Source organism: Dreissena polymorpha, chromosome 3 (assembly GCF_020536995.1).
Source record: "Dreissena polymorpha isolate Duluth1 chromosome 3, UMN_Dpol_1.0, whole genome shotgun sequence".
Classification (NCBI taxonomy): Eukaryota; Metazoa; Mollusca; class Bivalvia; order Myida; family Dreissenidae; genus Dreissena; species Dreissena polymorpha.
In genome coordinates this window covers 151,213,237-151,232,876 of record NC_068357.1, presented here as the reverse complement: position 1 = coordinate 151,232,876, position 19,640 = coordinate 151,213,237, and positions in this window count along the sequence as shown.

Below are 19,640 nucleotides of genomic sequence, written 5' to 3'. Positions count from 1 at the left end.
TGTCTGTCCCAAAACATTTACCTTGGTTTAAGTTTTGATTAATTGTCATTACTTTTCAAAATTGAAGATAGCAACTTGATATTTGGCATTCATTTGTATCTCATGGAGCTGCACAGTTTTAGTTGTGAAAGGTCAAGGTCATCCTTCAAGGTCAAAGGTCAAATATATGGACTTTTGCAATAGTGAAGATAGCAACCTGATATTTAGCATGCCTGTGTATCTCATGGAGCTGCACGTTTTGAGTGGTGAAAGGTCAAGGTCATTCTTCAAGGTCAAAGATCAAATACCTACTGGGGGCATAGTGTTTCACAAACACACCTTGTTCTAGTTAGAGTTGATGTAGTCCCCACTATGATGGAACTCTTTCTCTCACTCTCCAGTTAGTGGGGACATCTATGTAGTGGTGACAAGTTGTCAATGTCTTTCGGCTCAAGCAAACACTAGTTTGATTAAATGTAGATTTTTTGTAGATTTGTATGAACATCAAAAAATGGAATTTCAGTTAATGGGCAAAATCATGCACTACTTATCGGTTGGGCCTGTTTGTATTGAGCTTGGCATAGTCACTACAAAGGCAGTTTGCTGTGTGTGAGTGTGTCTGTTTTTATACTACTCCTCTTGACCATTACTCTGGCATATGTCGGGGATTTTATAAAAAAAATTGGCACAAATGTTCATATAATGAGACAGTACGTCTCATACAAGAATCATCATGTAAACTAATGTTCACAAAGATGACACTGTGTGTTGTGTGTACTATCTATTTGTTGGGATCAAAGATCAAGGTCACAGATGTCAAATGTTAGAATTGTGTCTATATCAGCTCAACTTTCTGGACCCTCTGTCACAGGTAAGGGTATTTTGAATATTCACCATGATAAGATGTAATGTCATCAACAAGTAACATGTGATCAGTTAACAGGTTAAGGTCACACTTATATCAGATATATAATTGGTATAAATATCTTGTCCGGACCATGACTCTATATAGTTTAATAGGAACAAATGCATATAAGAACTGAATGCAAAGCTCAATGGTCACACAAAATATTCACAATGGTGAGACAATTTGTTGCCTACAGGTCAGTGACACACATTGGAGTTACAGCTTTGACATGTTGCCCGTTGGCATCCAATAATAACTACATTATTGCAGTTGGTTAATCACATGTCGCTCCAGTATAGTTTATATATTTTTCTAGTGTGCAATTTTGTTGACCTGTAACTCATTAATCTTCAGTATTGTTCAACTGTTCTAGTGTTATCAGTTTAGAAAAGTTACAATTTTCGTATTTATATAACAAATTATCTGCGTCATGAGGTTTCGGAACAGTTGCTCAGGATTTTTTTTTCACCATTCGTATGATCTATTTATTTGAACGACTTAGATGACCATTATATGTTAAATGGTTTTAAAAGAATAGATATTGGTATGCTAAAAGTATGTGTGTTGTTATATGCAGATGGCATTGTTATTATGGCAGAAACTGAGGAAGAACTAATAAAAGGTTTGTCTTTGTTAGAGGAATATTGCGATAGGTGGAAATTATGTGTTAACACTAATAAAACAAAGTTTATGTTTTTCAAAAAAGGGGGAAACTTATGCGGTTGTGTATTATGCGTGTGTGCGGATGCGCGTGTGTGTGTGTCTGCGGTTGAGTGCGCGCATATGTGTGTTCGTATGCGTGTTTGTGAGTGCATGTGTATATACATGCATGTGTTTCAAACTTCTCACTGTCTTATTATTTTACACTGGGTGTAACTGTATCTCGTAAGAAAACGTTGTAATAATTAATAAGCTTAGGTTACAATAACGACTATAATATGACTTTTGCAACGACAAAATAGTTATCATGATACACACATTGTTGTGCTATTATTTGTCAAGAGGTTCACGACAGTAAACAAAAACCTATGCAACTACTGTATTTGAAAATCATCTTTTGAATATATCTTTATATCTTCATTTATTTTTAAACACAATTGATGCAATCAGTACACGTTATAACTGTTATCTAGAAAACGTTTAGCACGAAATGTTTACACGAGTACATTTGTTTGTCCGTCGCATTGTCGATCTGAAATATACAAATCGAAATCTACTTAGATCGTCTGACGGATCTTCACACGTTTTCGTTTGATAAGGAAAAGTTTTTCAAGCATTTTGTACCTATGAAATGTAACACTAGTGTTTTCATTTTGACTGTATCTGGCCTGCTGTTAATCTAGTTCCGAAAAAGCGATGAACTAGAATTACCACCAGATGTGTTTATGCTCATATAACAAAATTATGAGCGTCTTACTCTCAATAAATATTTTAATTTGTATAAACAAAAAAGATTACCAAAATATGTCACCCCGTTTGGGAAGAAGTTAATTGACAACATAAGTGAAGTGGATTTGTAGAGTAAAAACAATATATTGATTACACATACTTAAATGTATAACACGTTTTCTGTATTTTCTGTAACACGAATATTTTAAGCACCGCACGCTACATCTATACATATAGATATAGATAAATATCTTCAAACCTATCACAGTTCATGAGAGACATAAAAGCGCACTTCAGTATAATGGAAATACACACAGTATATATATATACATATATATATATATATATATATATATATATATATATATATATATATATATATATATATATATACCACCGTAGATTGTATGGTAACTTATAATAATAACAATAATATGACAATAACAACTACAAAATTGTGTGGGGGGATAGTTCGGAGTGTGTGTGTTTGTGCATGCGGGTGTGTGTGCGCCTGTTGCGCGCGAGTGTAATGCGCGTGTGTTATGTTTGTATGTGTCAAGGAGTATGCGCGCGGATTCTAGTGTGTGTGTGTATGTGCGTGTGTGTGAATGTGTGTCCGTGTGCGTGTATTCGTGCGCGCGTGTGTGTATGTGTGCTTGTTTGTGTACAGTTTGTGTGTGTGCGAGCGCGCGTTCGTACGTGTGCGCGAGCTCGCTAGCGTGTGTGTGCGTGCTCGTATGTGTGTGTGCGCGCGTGTGTGTGTGTGCATGCGCGAGCGTATCTGTGCGTGTGCGTGTGCTGGTTGTGTACACGCATGTTTGCGTGTGTGTGCGTGCGAAATATTTTAATTTTTATTAACAAAAGGATTACACAAATATGTTGCCCTGTTTAGAAAGAAGTTAATTGACAACTAACTTGAAATGGAATTGTATAGCAAATACAATATACTGACTACACATACTTGTATGTATAGCACATATTTTCTGTATTTTGTAACACATACGTTCTAAGCACCGCACGCTTCATATATCAATATACATAAATTTTCTTACGTGCGCAATTGTTACAATGCAGGTGTTAAATGTCTAGGATAACAAATAAGTACACCTAAATGTACAAAAAAATAATCCTCAACACAGGATAAAAATACGTAAATATGTACAGCTAAATTGACAAAATAATTATCCTCACTACATAATGGTTGGTTTACTCTTAATTTGATTGACTTGAACGTTGAAGTTATGCAATTTAACATGAGTAGGTGTCTGGAAAGTTGGTTATGAGCTATATAAACAAATGTAATCAAAGAAGTGCAGAAAATTACCGGGGATATATGCACACAAATTACAGTAAACCCATTTACTGTTATTTGTGCATTTGTAAATTAATAAGAACGCAGTTCTTTTGATCAAAAATTCAGATTCTGAAAAAAACAAGCTATGAGAAACACAGTGAAAAGGGTTGCTAGATATAATTACATAGTTTATATTTGCTATATAGTTTCAAATATTTCATCGGATAAGGAAGGTATCTCGGATACACGGTTTACTTAACCAAGGTTTTTTTGGCCCGATTTTATAGCCAAAATTCGGCTATGTTCCAAATCCCAAAAAGTATATTTTTTCCCAAAATGTGGCAAAAAATTCCCAATTTCAAAAAAAATAAATATATTTTTTTTTTAGAAAGAAGTGTCTAAATGCATATTTTATCTCAATTGTAATTCAGTTACATCTAGCAAAGTGTTATATGATTTGAATGATTATAAAGAGTTATATCAAATTTAGTATTTTCCTAATCTGTGGAATTTTCGTTTGGAATAAAAAGACTAATGAATTTATTTTCCCAATTTTATGAAAATGCCGATAAAATTCCCAATTCCAATGCCATGGGCTATCTTCGCAAAAAGTGGAAAAAACCTGCTTAACACTTTTTTTCTGTTTTGTATGAACAAACACTTATCACCATCTCAAAAAAAAACTCATATAGACAAGCTGGACACTACAGTTGTCAAAAAAATATATATATTATGATTATTTACGAAATAAAATATTTTGTTCAGTTGCGTTCTATACAAATACAATATACAACTTTACTTGACGTTTTGGTCCGGAAGCATGTTACCAAGGCATATTTGTATTTATTATATACCTGTTTAATGCTTTTAACAAAATACAGGTTGTATCAATCGTTGAAATAAAAAATCCCGTATTACGCTACTCGCTGTTCCCAATTCCGTATAACCATACTAGCCGGACTTCTTCGACCCATTTAATGACGTCACATTACACGCACCGAAAACAGAAATATTTTATATTACGAAATATATTACGTAGTACATCGTGTGACGTCATTTCTGTGACAAATCACAATAGTTTTATCTAAACTCTGTAAGGACATGTCGGACGTGGTGTTTTTTAACAGTAAACTATGTGTTAAAAACGAATTTTGGAGCGTGTGTTTATCGTGCATAAATGTATATTTCGATAGGAATACAATAAAATAGTGTGGTTTAAACTAAGTTTCGATAAAGACATGGAATATAGAAGTGGAAGTGCATATCGTTTAAACGTTTGTGTTATAAGCATCGGATTAAAGTTGTCAACTTAATTGTTATAAAAATTGGATAAACGATGGCATTAAGGTAAGCGTGTCGGAAACCTGTGTTTTCCCGGTTCGAATGTTTACACGTTAATTTACATAAACTGTATTCATACGCGTCTTTAATAAACTATTGCGTACCGTTTTAGTCATTGTTTTGTCAGTTTTGTTAAAGTAAAAAATACATTTGTTTACTGTTTTCGTTAGTTGTTGTATAAAAGGAATATTACGCTAGTCAATTGTTCCAAGAGTTTGTATCACTCTCGTGGCTTGTGCTATTTTGCATCACACTCGAGGCTCCGCCTCTCGTGTGATACGTCATCACACAAGCCACTCGAGTGATACAAACTCTTCGAACAATTGACTAGCGTAATATTCCGTATATATTTTTGAATTAATATTGTTTGTTGATTAATGTTACTATTTTGTGTCTTTTACCTAATTATAGTATAATAAGTTATGTATAAAGTTTTGTGTTCTTTTACCTAAGTTTGCTACGATAGGTTATGTTTACAATTGTGTGTTTTTATACCTAAGTTTATTACAATAGGTTATGTATATTATTGCGTTTTCTCATACCTACGTTTATTACAAAAGGTTATGTATAAATAAACACATATGTATTTGTGTCTTTTTTAATAAGATGTAGATGGATATCTCAGTCTTATTTGAGCACCATCGATGTTACTTATGCGTAGAAGAAGGGAGGTTTCTGTCGCTTGATGACACTTTCTCGGCGTACGAGGTGTTGTCCTTTCCTGGCCATGGCTTGCTAAGCCAAGTCTGATATTGGTTAAATGTTTCTCGACCGTAAGGTTCCAGGTCGTTAAGACTGGCCTCATGCGCTTTTTCTGAGGATTGTTCTTTTTGTTTTAACAAGTCGATTTCCAGTTTTTTGCCTCGATTTGTTGTTTTAGCGACTCGCCCACTTTTGCTTGTTCGAACATATTCCCTTCGATTATTTCGATTCGTTTTATCACTGAGCCCAGAAGTTTCTCTTTAAGTTCTTCGAGCGTTTCCCGTATGCTATTTTTTATGATTAAGCTGTCATCTTTTGTAAGTACATTTGAAAAGTTTGAGCGGATCTCTTTCTTTTAAGCGCTTTACGATCGATGGTTGCGATTGATCTGCTGGCATTTCCGTTTCTTTACTTGTCATGAAATCTGTCAGGATTTTCTGGTTCGATAAAGCTTTGTCGGTCTTTTTCTTTTTATAATGTCTCTTAGTTTGCTTTGATGTTACGGGTGTTTCAAAAACTGGTGGTTCTAAACGGCTATCGTCTGTTAAAGCACTTTCACTTGTTTTTGATGAATGCCATTGTTTGTAGTCATAACTGCGTGATTTTACTTTTACTTTTATCACAACAATCACGATCAAAGAAAACAACGCTCTGACTCGGTCACCCTCGACTGATCTTCTGTCGTATTGTACCTATTGTCTGGATTTCAATAGCTTGTCACACTGTTGTTTAGTAGGTAATTCGACAATTAAACTGTTAAGTCATGCGTGACGAACTAACAGAAAACTGTTAGGTAGGTACTAAACCAGTTTTCCAATCTATTTTTTTCCAATAAATTCAATATCCCACCTGCCGCATGATGCCGGTAGAGGAAACAATTTCAAACAAACTGCTAATGTCTTTATGATGTAGTTTTCTAAATTGTCATACTTGCGTTTTGCTCTTTATCCTACACATTTATCCATTCAATTTCACCATAAAATATCACTCAGATCACAAAAATAACATTTTTACTTCATCTTATTTTGTGTTAAGATACCCCGGAAGCGGAAGTCAGGTCAGTGAAATGAGTGAAATTGAAAATCAGCTGTGTAAATGGAACAAGGAAATACAATGTATCAACAAGAGTTACCTCGAAATGAATGACAGGGTTACTTAAATTAAAAGACTTCTCGAAGAGCAAAGGCTGAACTCCAAAAGTGCCCACATACAAATCAATAGATGCAGAGTCTAGAAGCATGAGGAACAACATAGTGATATACGAACTCACTGAGATACTGAAAGGTAACTGTACGCAACTTGTTTTGAATCTTTTTAGCGAAGAGCTAGATATTGACACAAGTGATATGCATATTGAAAGAGCACATAGAATGGGCCGTTTCGACCGTAAGTGTAGAGATGCTAAAAGACACATGGTAGTGCGTTTTAGGGATAACGTTGATACCGAGACAATCATGGAAAATGCTTACAAACTAAAAAGGAGCCCATTTGGACTTGATAGGCAGTACCCTAAAGAGATATCTAAAGCACGATCAAGCCTGTTTAAATCTCAAGAAGCAAGAAATGCTGCAATGAAAAGGCACAAGGTGCAAATTAAATACCCAGCAAGACTCTGTATAAATGGCAGAACAATGATAGACATGTTTCCTGAATGGTTTCAAGTTCTAGGTCATGACAGATTAGTAGCATGAAACACGGACAAAAATAAATATAAAATACCTCAATACACAGGCAAAGAAAAAAGAGTGTACTCGGCAGATACAGTGATAGATGATGCGGTAAGCACGGCTATCAGCGAAAGTGAAAGTGAGAGCGAAATGTTTGAAGACAAAGTTTGTCCGGGAACAACATCCGAATAACAATACACCGATAATGTAAACAAAATAATAACACATGACATTGAACAAACTGAGCTGAAAAAAAACGTGAAAACATTCCTCGGTTGTACACGAACGTAAACTCTAACAGGAACAGTCGAACGCAGAAGCTGTCACTATCAATCACACCGATAAAATCACCAAACAAAACATGATTTCAAACTCCAGAAATGTAAACACGACAAGCGATGTAAATCCCCCAATCAAAAGTTCCGTAGCAGCCAATCCTAAAAATAGATCTACTGTAAAAGCAATCGTGTGATCCCATAAAATTGACAGCTCAAAGGCAACGAGGCAGAACACGGCTCGAAAGTAGGACAGCGATGAGGCGTTACGAGAGGTCAAGTTTTGTGTTTTTAACATTCAAGGACTGTTATGGAAATCCTACAATAAATTAGATACATCTGAAATTCAACAGTTATTTAGTACACACGATAATTTGTTATTTACTGAAACTTGGGGAAATGACAGTTTGTTAAATGATGTCGCCAGTTTTAATTATTTTGTGTTAAACAGTAGAAACAAAACATTAAACGCAAGGAGGGACAGCGGTGGGGTAATAGCATATGTACATGAATGTTTATTTAATTATGTTGAATGTGTAAAATGAACTGATGATGGTATAACGTGGCTTAAATTGAAGGGTAACTTATTTGGTTTGCAGAATGAAGTTTTTCTCTGTTTGATATACAATGTGCCTCAAGGTAGTAGTCGAGAAATCCTAAATGATGATACTATCTTTGATATATTATCAAATGATATGATTTATTTTGAACAAGAGTATATTAATGATTGTAACTTTATACTGTGTGGGGATTTAAATGCACGGGTGGAGATTAAGCCAGATTATGCAGTATATGAAAATAAACATATTTTAGACATGTGGCCACATGATTATGTAATGGATGATGCAATCGAAAGAAACAGTCAACATAAAACAGTAAATGATTATGGCAAATTGCCATAATTACTAGATTTTTGTATATCGGCAGGTTTAAGGATAGTAAACGGCCACTGTGGTACAGATAAAGGCATTGGTAAATTCACATGCGTAAACTAACAAGGGTGTAGCGCTGTCGATATATGTTTTGTCCAAAATATTCTTAAACTGTTTTAAACATTTGACATTTACGATTCTTAAATTGTGTCCGATCACTGTGTTATTTCGTTTAGTTTAAATATGTACACATCGGCTTATTCTGATGATGTCAAAAATAAAGAGGATCCTGTTAAATTGCTATACACATATAAATGGGATAATAGTAAAAAAAGATTTGTATATGAATGTATTAAGCTCGTTAGAAAATACTATACATTTTGAATCTCTTTGTGGAAACATTCTTTTGTCAAACTCACATGAGGATTTATATTTAAATGTTCCAGCTTTTATCGATATATTAGATGGGGTATGTAAGCCTATATTTAAACAAAATTTACATAGGAATTTGTGTAACCAAAACCACAATAAGGATGGTGTATACTTTGACCATGTGCGTACAAATTTAAAGAATTATTATTATACTTCTCTTAATTATAACAGAAATAATCCTTGCGATGAAACAAGAAGGGACCTGGTGGCAGCTAGATCAAATTTGAAAAAATGTGTTAGAAATATAAAAAAATGATTATGATAAACTGCAAACACATAAATCGGAATTAGCTAGAAAAATAATTCAAAGTTATATTGGAACATGTTAAAAGGAAAGGTTGTTGGCAATTCTAGTTCTTTGTCATCAGATGATTTTTTAAATTATTTTAAATCGGTAAATGATCCCGATTCTGTGTTTTTTCAATCAGATTAAGACATTTTATATTTTAACGACAGGTATATAGGGGGAGAATTAAACATAATGTTCGAAGAATTGAATAATATCATTACCACGCATGAAATAAAAAAAATGTTGTAAAAAACTAAGAAAAAAGGTAAATCGGGTGGTCCAGATAATTTCCTTAACGAATTTTTTAAGTTTAGTTGTGAAATAGACATGTTCGCGACAGTTCTTTGCACATTTTTTTTTATTCGGGTTACTTTCCAGAAACATGGTCAGAGGGTCCCACTGCATAAGAAAGGTGGTGTTAATAATTCCAATAACTACAGTGGTATTACTTTACTCAGTGCACTAGGAAAATTATTTACGAAAGTTTTAAATGGCCGGCTAACAATTTGGGCGGAAAAGTATAATGTTAACATTGAGGCTCAGGCAGGATTTAGACAAAACATGGACTCAATAGATAATAGTTTTGTATTGCATAATGTAATACAGCATTTATTTAAAAAGAAAAAGGAACTATTTGTAGCATTTATAGATTTTACAAAAGCATTTGATTACGTTGTAAGAGATATTCTGTGGTATAAACTGATAAAGCTAGGTATGAGAGGGAAAATATTAAACATTATCTGTTCAATGTATAGTATTGTTAAGTCAAGGGTAAAATATGACAATGAGGTTAGCGAAAGTTTGACATGCCTGTTAGGGGTACGTCAGGGTGTATCATTGTCTCCATTTTTATTTGCGATTTATTTGAATAACATTGAGGAATATTTGCTGACAAATAGTTATGATGAAATAAATTTAGACACCTTAAAATTATTCATAATGTTATATGCCGGCGATAGTGTTTTGATTTCAGAAAATGAAACTGGTTTACAGAAAGGATTAGATTTGTTAAAACAATACTGTGATCGATGGAAGTTAACGGTTAATGCACAAAAAACTTAAGTCATGGTCTTTAAAAAAGGAGGAAGACTTAAACAAAATATGAGATTTATATATAATAACAACGTATTAGAAATTGTTGATAACTTTACATATTTGGGTTTGGTCTTTTTCTCAGGGGGCACTTTTTTAAAACGTTTGAAAGTCTGTGTGGATAATCTTTGAAAGCTATTTTTAAATTCAGACAATATATGTCGAAATTTTATAACATTACACTACAACACAGATTAGAAATATTTGATAAAATAATGTATCCGGTTTTAAGTTATGGGTCCGAAAAATGGGGTTTACAGAGCAATATAAGAAAGAATGAATACATTTTAATTATTGAAAATTATTATAAGGAGTCCGAAGGCAAACACAGAATAACTTTATATATGGAGAACTATGAAGAACGTCTTTATCCGTCAGAGCATTAATATAATAAGATATTGGTTAAAGATAGTAAACACACATGCTATTAAATATATATAACTTGTTTATGATATTATGTTCCGAGAATAAGAAACATTCCCCCAATAACAGATCTTGGGCCTACATGGTAAACAACTATTAGGTAATTGTGGTTTTAACGATGTATGGCTGAACCAAGGGGTACGGGATGTAGAAATATTTTTGAATTTTTTTAGAGTAAGAGTTACAGACATGTTTATACAAAATTCGAAAACCGAAATGAGTGAATAAACTTGAGCAAAAACATGCATATTAATACCCGATTTTAAATTTAAATCCTATTTACGTGATGTAAATATTTCAAAGTACAGAATGGCTCTCTCTAGATTAAGAGTCTCTGCATATAAGCTTAAAGTAGAAACGGGTAAATGGTAAAAACCAATAGCTATTCCTTATGAAGAAAGAAGATATACTTTATGCAATGTCTGAGAGGATGAACACCACTTTGTTGTGGAGTTTACATTATACACTTATAAACCATGTTATTACGTAAGACCAAATATGTAAAAGTTTGTATATTTATTGACCTCTCAAAATAGCAATATTGTTAAAAATGTTTATTTTTAAAGCATGGGAAATAAGAAATACTTATAATACATATTATGATTACGGTAGGACTTTTGTATATATTTATGCACAGCCTCTCGCTGTATATTGTCTTATAAAATATCCAATACTTTGCTTTACAATGTACCGATATATTTTTGATGTCTATGATTCGAATGACCTGTGACTTTGTTTTTTTTAAATATTGTTTGTGACAGTTCATGTATACTCATGGGCATATTGCCTACTGTATTATCAAATAAACTATGGCAATATTTCTATATTTCTGCTTGACGATCATGTTACTTGATAAAAAGGCATTTCACAATAGGTAACTGGACACGATTACCGTTCCTTTATTTGATTATTTTTCCAATAATATGGCTTCTTTGCATGACTTGTTTGACTGAAAACATATTATGAAAGCAATTCAAAGGGGTTTCATTTATATCGCCTGACACGACAATTAAACAAAGAGTTCTACATGACCGTTATTGGAAAATATATTATATTGATCATTCCTCTATAATGCCAGTTAGAAAAGGTATGCTCGTAAAACAACTGTTCTAAAATATGCTATCAATATATGTTAAGTAAAGTGTAGATATTGACCAAAGTTTAATACCAAAATCATTAGAATATTTGGTAGGGACGGTTTGACGAAAATGAATTGATGGGGAGGGAAAATATTTTTACTAAAGTACGCGTATTTGTGGGTTTTGTTTTTCGCTAACAAATACTTGAAAATTGACAGGCAGTCAAAAAGACAGTATTTTATTAACTTATGTTTAAACTGTGAAGCTGGAACGGGAAAAAACATTTTGCATTTTATAACAAATCAATATATTTTAGGAGCATTCCATTAGGCAATTGCGGCAGTCTTTCGGGCTAAATAACTATTGTGTGACATTAGGAATGAGGCCAAAAATTTAACCGAAAAAAGGTGTTCCAGTTTTCAAGTCAACCAGCGAATCGTTCGTATTTTTTGTTCAGTCGATGCGTTAAAATATAGATACCGATAATCATAATACAATAATAATAATTATTATTATGGTAGTTTAGATAATAACAATGACAAAACTAAAGTATCGCAATTGTTGGTTTATTACATTTAATAATAAAGTACAATCCACAATATAATTTAATTACTAATATACAAAAAAGGTAACACATACGCTAAATTGGGAATGGTATATATGAAAACGGATTGCTTTAATTCTGGCATCGCTAAAAAACACGAATTAGTAGTTTTTAACTCATCTATTTTTTGAAAAAAATTATGAGCTATTGTCATCACCTTGGCGTCGGCGTCTGCGTCGGCGTTGGCGTCCGGTTAAGTCTTGCGTTTAGGTCCACTTTTCTCAGAAAGTATCAATGCTATTGCATTCAAACTTGGTACGCTTACTTACTATCATGAGAGAACTGGGCAGGTAAAGTTAGATAACTCTGGCGTGCATTTTGACAGAATTTTGTGCCCTTTTTATACTTAGAAAATTGAAAATTTTGGTTAAGTTTTGCGTTTAGGTCCACTTTTCTCAGAAAGTATCAATGCTATTGCATTCAAACTTGGTACACTTACTTACTATCATGAGGGGACTGGGCAGGCAAAGTAATGTAACTCTGACTGGCATTTTGACAGAATTATGTGCCCTTTTTATACTTAGAAAATTGAAAATTTGGTAAAGTTTTGTGTTTAGGGCCACTTTTTTCCTAACGTATCAAAGCTATTGCTTTCATACTTGCAACACTTACAAACTATCGTAAGGGAACTGTGCCGGCAAAGTAATGTAACTCTGACTGGCATTTGGACGGAATTATGAGCCCTTTATACTTGAAAATTTGGTAAAGTTTTGTGTTTTGGTCCACTTTACCCCTAAAGTATCATATATATTGCTTTCATACTTGGAACACTCGCAAACTATCATACGGGGACAGTAAAGAACCAGTTGCATAACTATGGTTGTCATTTTTACGGAATTATGGCCTTTTTTTGACTTAGTAACTTCGAATATATGGTTACATTTTGCGTTTCGATCCACTTTACTTCTTAAGTATTAAGGATATTGCTTTCAAACTTCAAATACTTGCATGCCATCATGAGGGTACTGTTCCTTGCAAGTTGAATTTTACCTTGACCTTTGAATGACTTTGAGTCTCAAGGTCAAATTATTAAATTTTGCTAAAATTGCCACAACTTCTTTATTTATGATTAGATTTGATTGATACTTTGACAAAACAACTCTTACCTGTCATACCACAATAGACTCCACCCAAACCATCCCCCACGCCCCCCCCCCCCCCAGCCGAATCCCCCCTCAATCCCCCAATTTTATTTTTAAGATCATCTAATAAATGACCACCACACCCTCACACCTTACCCCCCCCCCCACCACCCACCCCCAAATATTTTTTTTATTACCCCGGTAGGGTGGCATGTAGCAGTTGAACTGTCCGTCAGTATGTCAGTGTGTCAGTACCTCAGTCAGTCTGTCCGTCCGTCAGAAAAAACTTTAACATTGGCCATAGTTTTTTCGCTATTGAAGATAGCAACTTAATATTTGGCATGCATGTGTATCTCATGGAGCTGCACATTTTGAGTGGTGAAAGGTCAAGGTCATCCTTCAAGGTCAAATGCCAAATTTATGGCGTCTGTCAGTCAAAAAACTTTAACATTGGCCATAACTTTTTCAATATTGAAGATAGCAACTTGATATTTGGCATGCATGTGCATCTCAGAAAGCTGCACATTTTGAGTGGTGGAAGCTCAAGTTCAATGTCATCCTTCAAGGTGAAAAAAAAATTATAAAAAAATTCAAAGCAGCATTCTCATAACGCTGCACATTTTTAGTGGTGGAAGTTCAAGATCAATGTCAGCCTTCAAGGTCAATGTCATCCTTCAAGGTCAAAGGTAAAAAAATGAAAAAAAAATCAAAGCGGCGTTCTCATGAAGCTGCACATTTTGAGTGGTGGAAGTTCAAGGTCAAGGTCATTCTTCAAAGTGATGGTCATCCGTCAAGGTCAAAGTTCAAAATAAATAATTTCAAAGCGGCGTTATCATGACGCTGCACTTTTGAGTGGTGGAAGGTCAAGGTCATCCTTCAAGGTAAAAAAAATCAGAGTGGCGTTTTCATGCAGCTGCACATTTTGAGTGGTGAAAGTTCAAGGTGAAGGTCATCCTTCAAGGTCAAGGTCATCCTTAAAGGTCGAAGGTAAAAAATATACAAAATTTCAAAGCGGCGTCCTCATGAAGCAGCACATTTTTAGTGGTGGAAGTTCAAGGTAAAGGTCATTCTTCAAGTTCATGGTCATCTATCAATTTAAAGGTAAAAAAATCCAAAGCGGCGTTATCATGAAGCTGCACATTTTGAGTGGTGGAAATTCAAGGTCAAGGTCATTCTTCAAGGTCTAGGTCATCCTTCATGGTCAAAGGTAAAAAAAAATTGAAAGCGGCGTTCTCATAAAGCTGCGCATTTTGAGTGGTGGAAGTTCAAGGTCAAGGTCATCCTTCAAGGTCAAAGGTAAAAAAAAATGTTCAAAGCGGCGCAATATGGGGCATTGTGTTTCTGACAAACACATCTCCTGTTTTTTTCATACATGATTAAAAACACAAATATTTATTTTTATTATTTTATTTTCGAAATACCGTCCAACCATCCCACCAAAGAATCCCCCCCCCCATTTATTTTTGCATTTTTTTGCATTTTTGGAAGATAATGTAATAAATGACCAGGCCCCCACACTTTACACCCCTCTCCACGCCACCCCTCCCTCCTTTGTGATTGAAATTGAGATAGGTCCTACACCTTTAAAAAGAAAAATAGATGAGCGGTCTGCACCCGCAAGGCGGTGCTCTTGTAACTGTTGATTTTCACGGTTTGAAACAGTGAAATTATCAGTTTTAATTCACAGATATATAAACCACCGGAAAGCATCAAATAAATATGTATTATCAAATGTCATTCAGAATATAAGAACATGGAAATTAGATACAGCCCAAAAAGTATGAGGACATTTTGGGTTGCACCGAGCGTCAGTAGACCCACCACACCCAACACAACCCATCTGCCAATAGAGACGGTTGCATGATGTATTTTATAACTTAGGATGTATTATGTGTTTATGTCTTTATGTAATGTAAAATCAATCTTATAAAAGTCCACACACTTTGATAAGAATTTTACTCCGTTAGAATATCGTTCACAATAGTTCGTACGCAAATAGCAGTACTTAATGTATAATTCACCTCAAACAATAATTTTACTACTGTTTATTTATTTACGAAACAATGTCAGCATAAATTAGTTTATATAAAATAAAGATAATATAAATGAGAGTTTATTCAAAAAGAAAACGACGAGACATTTCATTTCAGCAATGCTACCTTTGTCGAGTTCCTTTCAACACCACGAACATCGAACTTAAACGTTCTTATCGATTATCTACATGTTGATATTGTAGCCAAAGCAGTGTTTAAAAATCTACATCGAATGTAGGTTAGCAGTTTCAATAGATTTTAATGAAGAACGATTATGTGCCAGTCACAGGTATTCAAATATACATGTAAAGGCTGTCTTAAATTACTGAAATTATTAAACCGCTGAAGTATTTCTTTTGTTAAATGAAGGTAAAAATGGAAAACCATTTTTAAAAATGACAATTTTATAGATAAGTTTCGATATCTTCTTAATGTATACCTTGTGAAAATATTGAAGTTTATTCAAATGATAAAAATTAAACTTGATTGCATTCCTTTTAGGTAGCGAAGCACTGGTTAAGTAGACAACGCACCAAATAAACGTATTATGTAATTAATATGAGAACATCCGTTCTATATTATTCGTGAAGATAACATGTTGCTTGAATAGTCGAATTTACGAAATGTTGTATACATATCTGTTTGTCATTTTATCTTAATACGTCATTCTTACTCTGGAGAAACATACACCGAATAGTAAGCAAGTTTAATGTACATAAATTATAATTTTATGGTACGTGGCATTTCGTTTGGTAACGATTACTCTTAATACATAGTTTTGATTTGTCATTATTTGCATTATTTACTAATCACTTACCTTTTGTGCAATACCAGGATTTGTACAATTTGTGTCATAACCTTGTAAAATTTATTTAAATAAGCAGGGTCAAAATTTCTTAAAATATCAGTATTTGTACAATATATGCTGTAACCATGTCAAATATGTGTTAAATAACCGAGTCATAACGGTAATCAGCTCACACATTTCGGCACTTTAATTTGTTGAACTAGCGTATGCAAGTAAATGACGTATCATGAGTACGATTGTTGAAGACGTTTGTGGACATAGGCGGATCTCTAAAATCGCCATAGTAAAGTCAATTCATTTGATGTTTCACACGTAACTAGATCTAAATCACCTAGAAGTAGTTATCAAAGCATTCAACATCACTAAAATCGTGGAGCTTCCGGGGGGCCTCGTCCCTTGGACCCCCTAACAGGAACGTATGTTCATGTGTTCAACTAGCGAAATATGATCTATAAAGTTTAAGGTAAGTCATATAAATGGTTGGGTGAAAATGCTTTTAAAATTCGGTCCATAAAAAGGCTTAGTACAAACATATACGAATGTGGGATTTTGGTTTCAAACATACTTGTATTGACATAAAAAAATTATATACAAAAGCAAGGTCAATACAAGATTGTGATGTAAATGAGTCTGAATTAAAGCCCCTCCCCCTCCCATAAATTACAGCAGAACGTTTTGTCGCGACGTCAGAGAAGAAATTGAAAAAAAAAAAGATTATCGCAATGAGTAGTGGAGCCATTTGTTGAATAATAAGTTTACAGTAACATTTAAATAATATAGAAATATTGGATTGATTTCTATTAATATTGAAAGGAGACATGAAGGATGAAGGGAATAGATAGAGGAGATCGGTAAGTAGCATAACTATGTTTGTACTTAAGATGTGCCAGGTTTGCTAAATCTGTTAAGAGTTCAATGACATTATTAAAAAAAAACACTCCCTGGCATAACTAATATCTCACAAGATTAGTTTGCAGTAAAACATACTGCATCAGCTTAGATTTATGGCATTTTTTCCTAAGTTGATTAGACATTCTTAACATTTTTGTGTCTAATGTAAGGTTGAGTTGGAACGAGCCTTTAGAATAAACGTTAAATTACCAAAGTTGGAAGATTTATATAATGTCACCATGCTCGGCGATAGATCACATTTAAGTAAATTTATAAATTGCATACTAGTATCTTCACTTACTGAAAGCACTATGTTAAATGAATATAATTATATTGAATATTCATTTGTAAATTGTTTGCGTTTGACACAACGACTACTCTCAGATGTGTTTATTGGATGAAATCATTGTATCAGATAGTACATGTATATTAAGTTAACGAAATGTACTACCAGTCTTAACTTTGTCAATGTCGTGTTTTGTATTTTGTCATTCAACAGAATTGATTGATATAATCGCCACCATTATCACACATTTGTATGTACTGTGAATGGACGATTGCGTTTAAATATTTCAATCGAACACCTTGAAACTGAAATTATAAGTAAGTGCCTATTACTTGTGTTAATAAACGATAGCGTTTCAAACCTTGATCATGTAGCATTTTAATAGGCAATCCAAGGATAAACTGATTTCTAACAAAACTTGAAATGTGAAGATTTTCGTTTCGCTTGAAGTTTTAAACAACCAATTTAACGTATTTTGATTTTCTAACTTTCAAATGGATACATCATGACTTATAATATGTGGTTATTTCTTTTAAAAATATGATAACAAGAGAGCTTTGACAAAAGAAATCGTATGTTAACATTTGTTATAAGTAGTCGTTAGATGATTGCTTAGCGCAGTACTTTCATGTAAAAAACTGTGTTTGCTGTCGTTTGTTTACCTTATTACGTAATTTTAATTCAGGATGTTTAGTGCTTAAAACATAATATGTTCATGGGAAGTAACATGTAAACACAGTGGAAAGAAATGGAAAACGAATATAACAAGCCCAACATGCCTAAAGTGTATACAAGCATAGTAGAACGAATTGTTAAAGGGATCTTTTCACGCTTTGGTAAATTGACAAAATTGAAAAAAGTTGTTTCAGATTCGTAATTTTTCGTTTTAGTTATGATATTTGTGAGGAAACAGTAATACTGAACATTAACCATGCTCCAATATAGCCATTATATGCATCTTTTGACGATTTTAAAACCTAAAAATTATAAAGCGTTGCAACGCGAACCGATTGAATAATTTGGAGAGTTCTGTTTTTGTCGTTAAATTTTGTGAAACTACGAAGATTGCTTATATAAGGTATATAATACGTCTAGAATGTGTACTCGGCGGAATAGCTCAGTAGGCTAGAGCGTTTTTACTTCAGGACTTTGGCAGGACTCCAGGGATCACTGGTTCGAAACCTGCTCCGGGCAATGTTATTTTCCTTTTTTTAATTTTTTTCTTTATTTTTTACTGGAGCTTTTACGATCTAATGTTTACATTTATCAATATAAAGCATTTAATGAATAAGTTAAAAAAATGCCAAAATCTGTGAAAAGGCCCCTTTAATGGCATGGTCAGTTTTATAAGTGGTTTCATGTTACATACCAATTAAGCAGATCAAATATAAATGTTTGAAATGCGCGTCAGAAGAGTTGTTTTTTAATTAAAGACTAACTTCACAAACAATCTATAAACCATTAAAAGGTTATGGTTAATGCGTCTGCACTGCTGCAATAAATTATCGAATTATTCCGCAAACTAGCATATAGTGTTTAACTTGAATATCAATGTGTGACCTTTTGACCTTAGGGGTACGAAGACGAGGGCGACTCATTATCTTATAAAGGTGAAAATGTAAGCTTGCAACTTATTATTCTTTCCATGTTGTATATTATTCGCACAATATATGCATGACAATTAGTGTGCAAACAGTATTTGGGATATACAGTTTGTTAAGTAATACAGCAACCTACGGCATATTAGACAAACTGAGTTAACTAAACATTGAAAGAAGGGTAAACATACAAAACAATATTGATGATACATCCGAATCTTAATAAAACAATAAGGACAGCCAAATATGAATGTAAACATATTCAATGGAAATCATACACAGAAAATTGGAAAGTTATAGTGATTACATCCCATTTTAACGTCATTATAATATGTTCTCTGTTTTTGAAGGTAAGGTAATATGCATATGAACGAGGAATTTAAATAAAACAAGAGATGTTAGCCCACGACTTGCAGGAAATTCGTACCTTGACCTTGATCTGACCCTGATCTCTTGATTTAAAGATCATTACTGGTTCACCGTCGTTGAGACTAACCATTATATTAATATATATCATCCTAAAAATTATCTAGATATCGTGTGGACGCAGTTTGCAAGCACTTTCGACCTTGATATTTGACCTTATAACCTCAATAT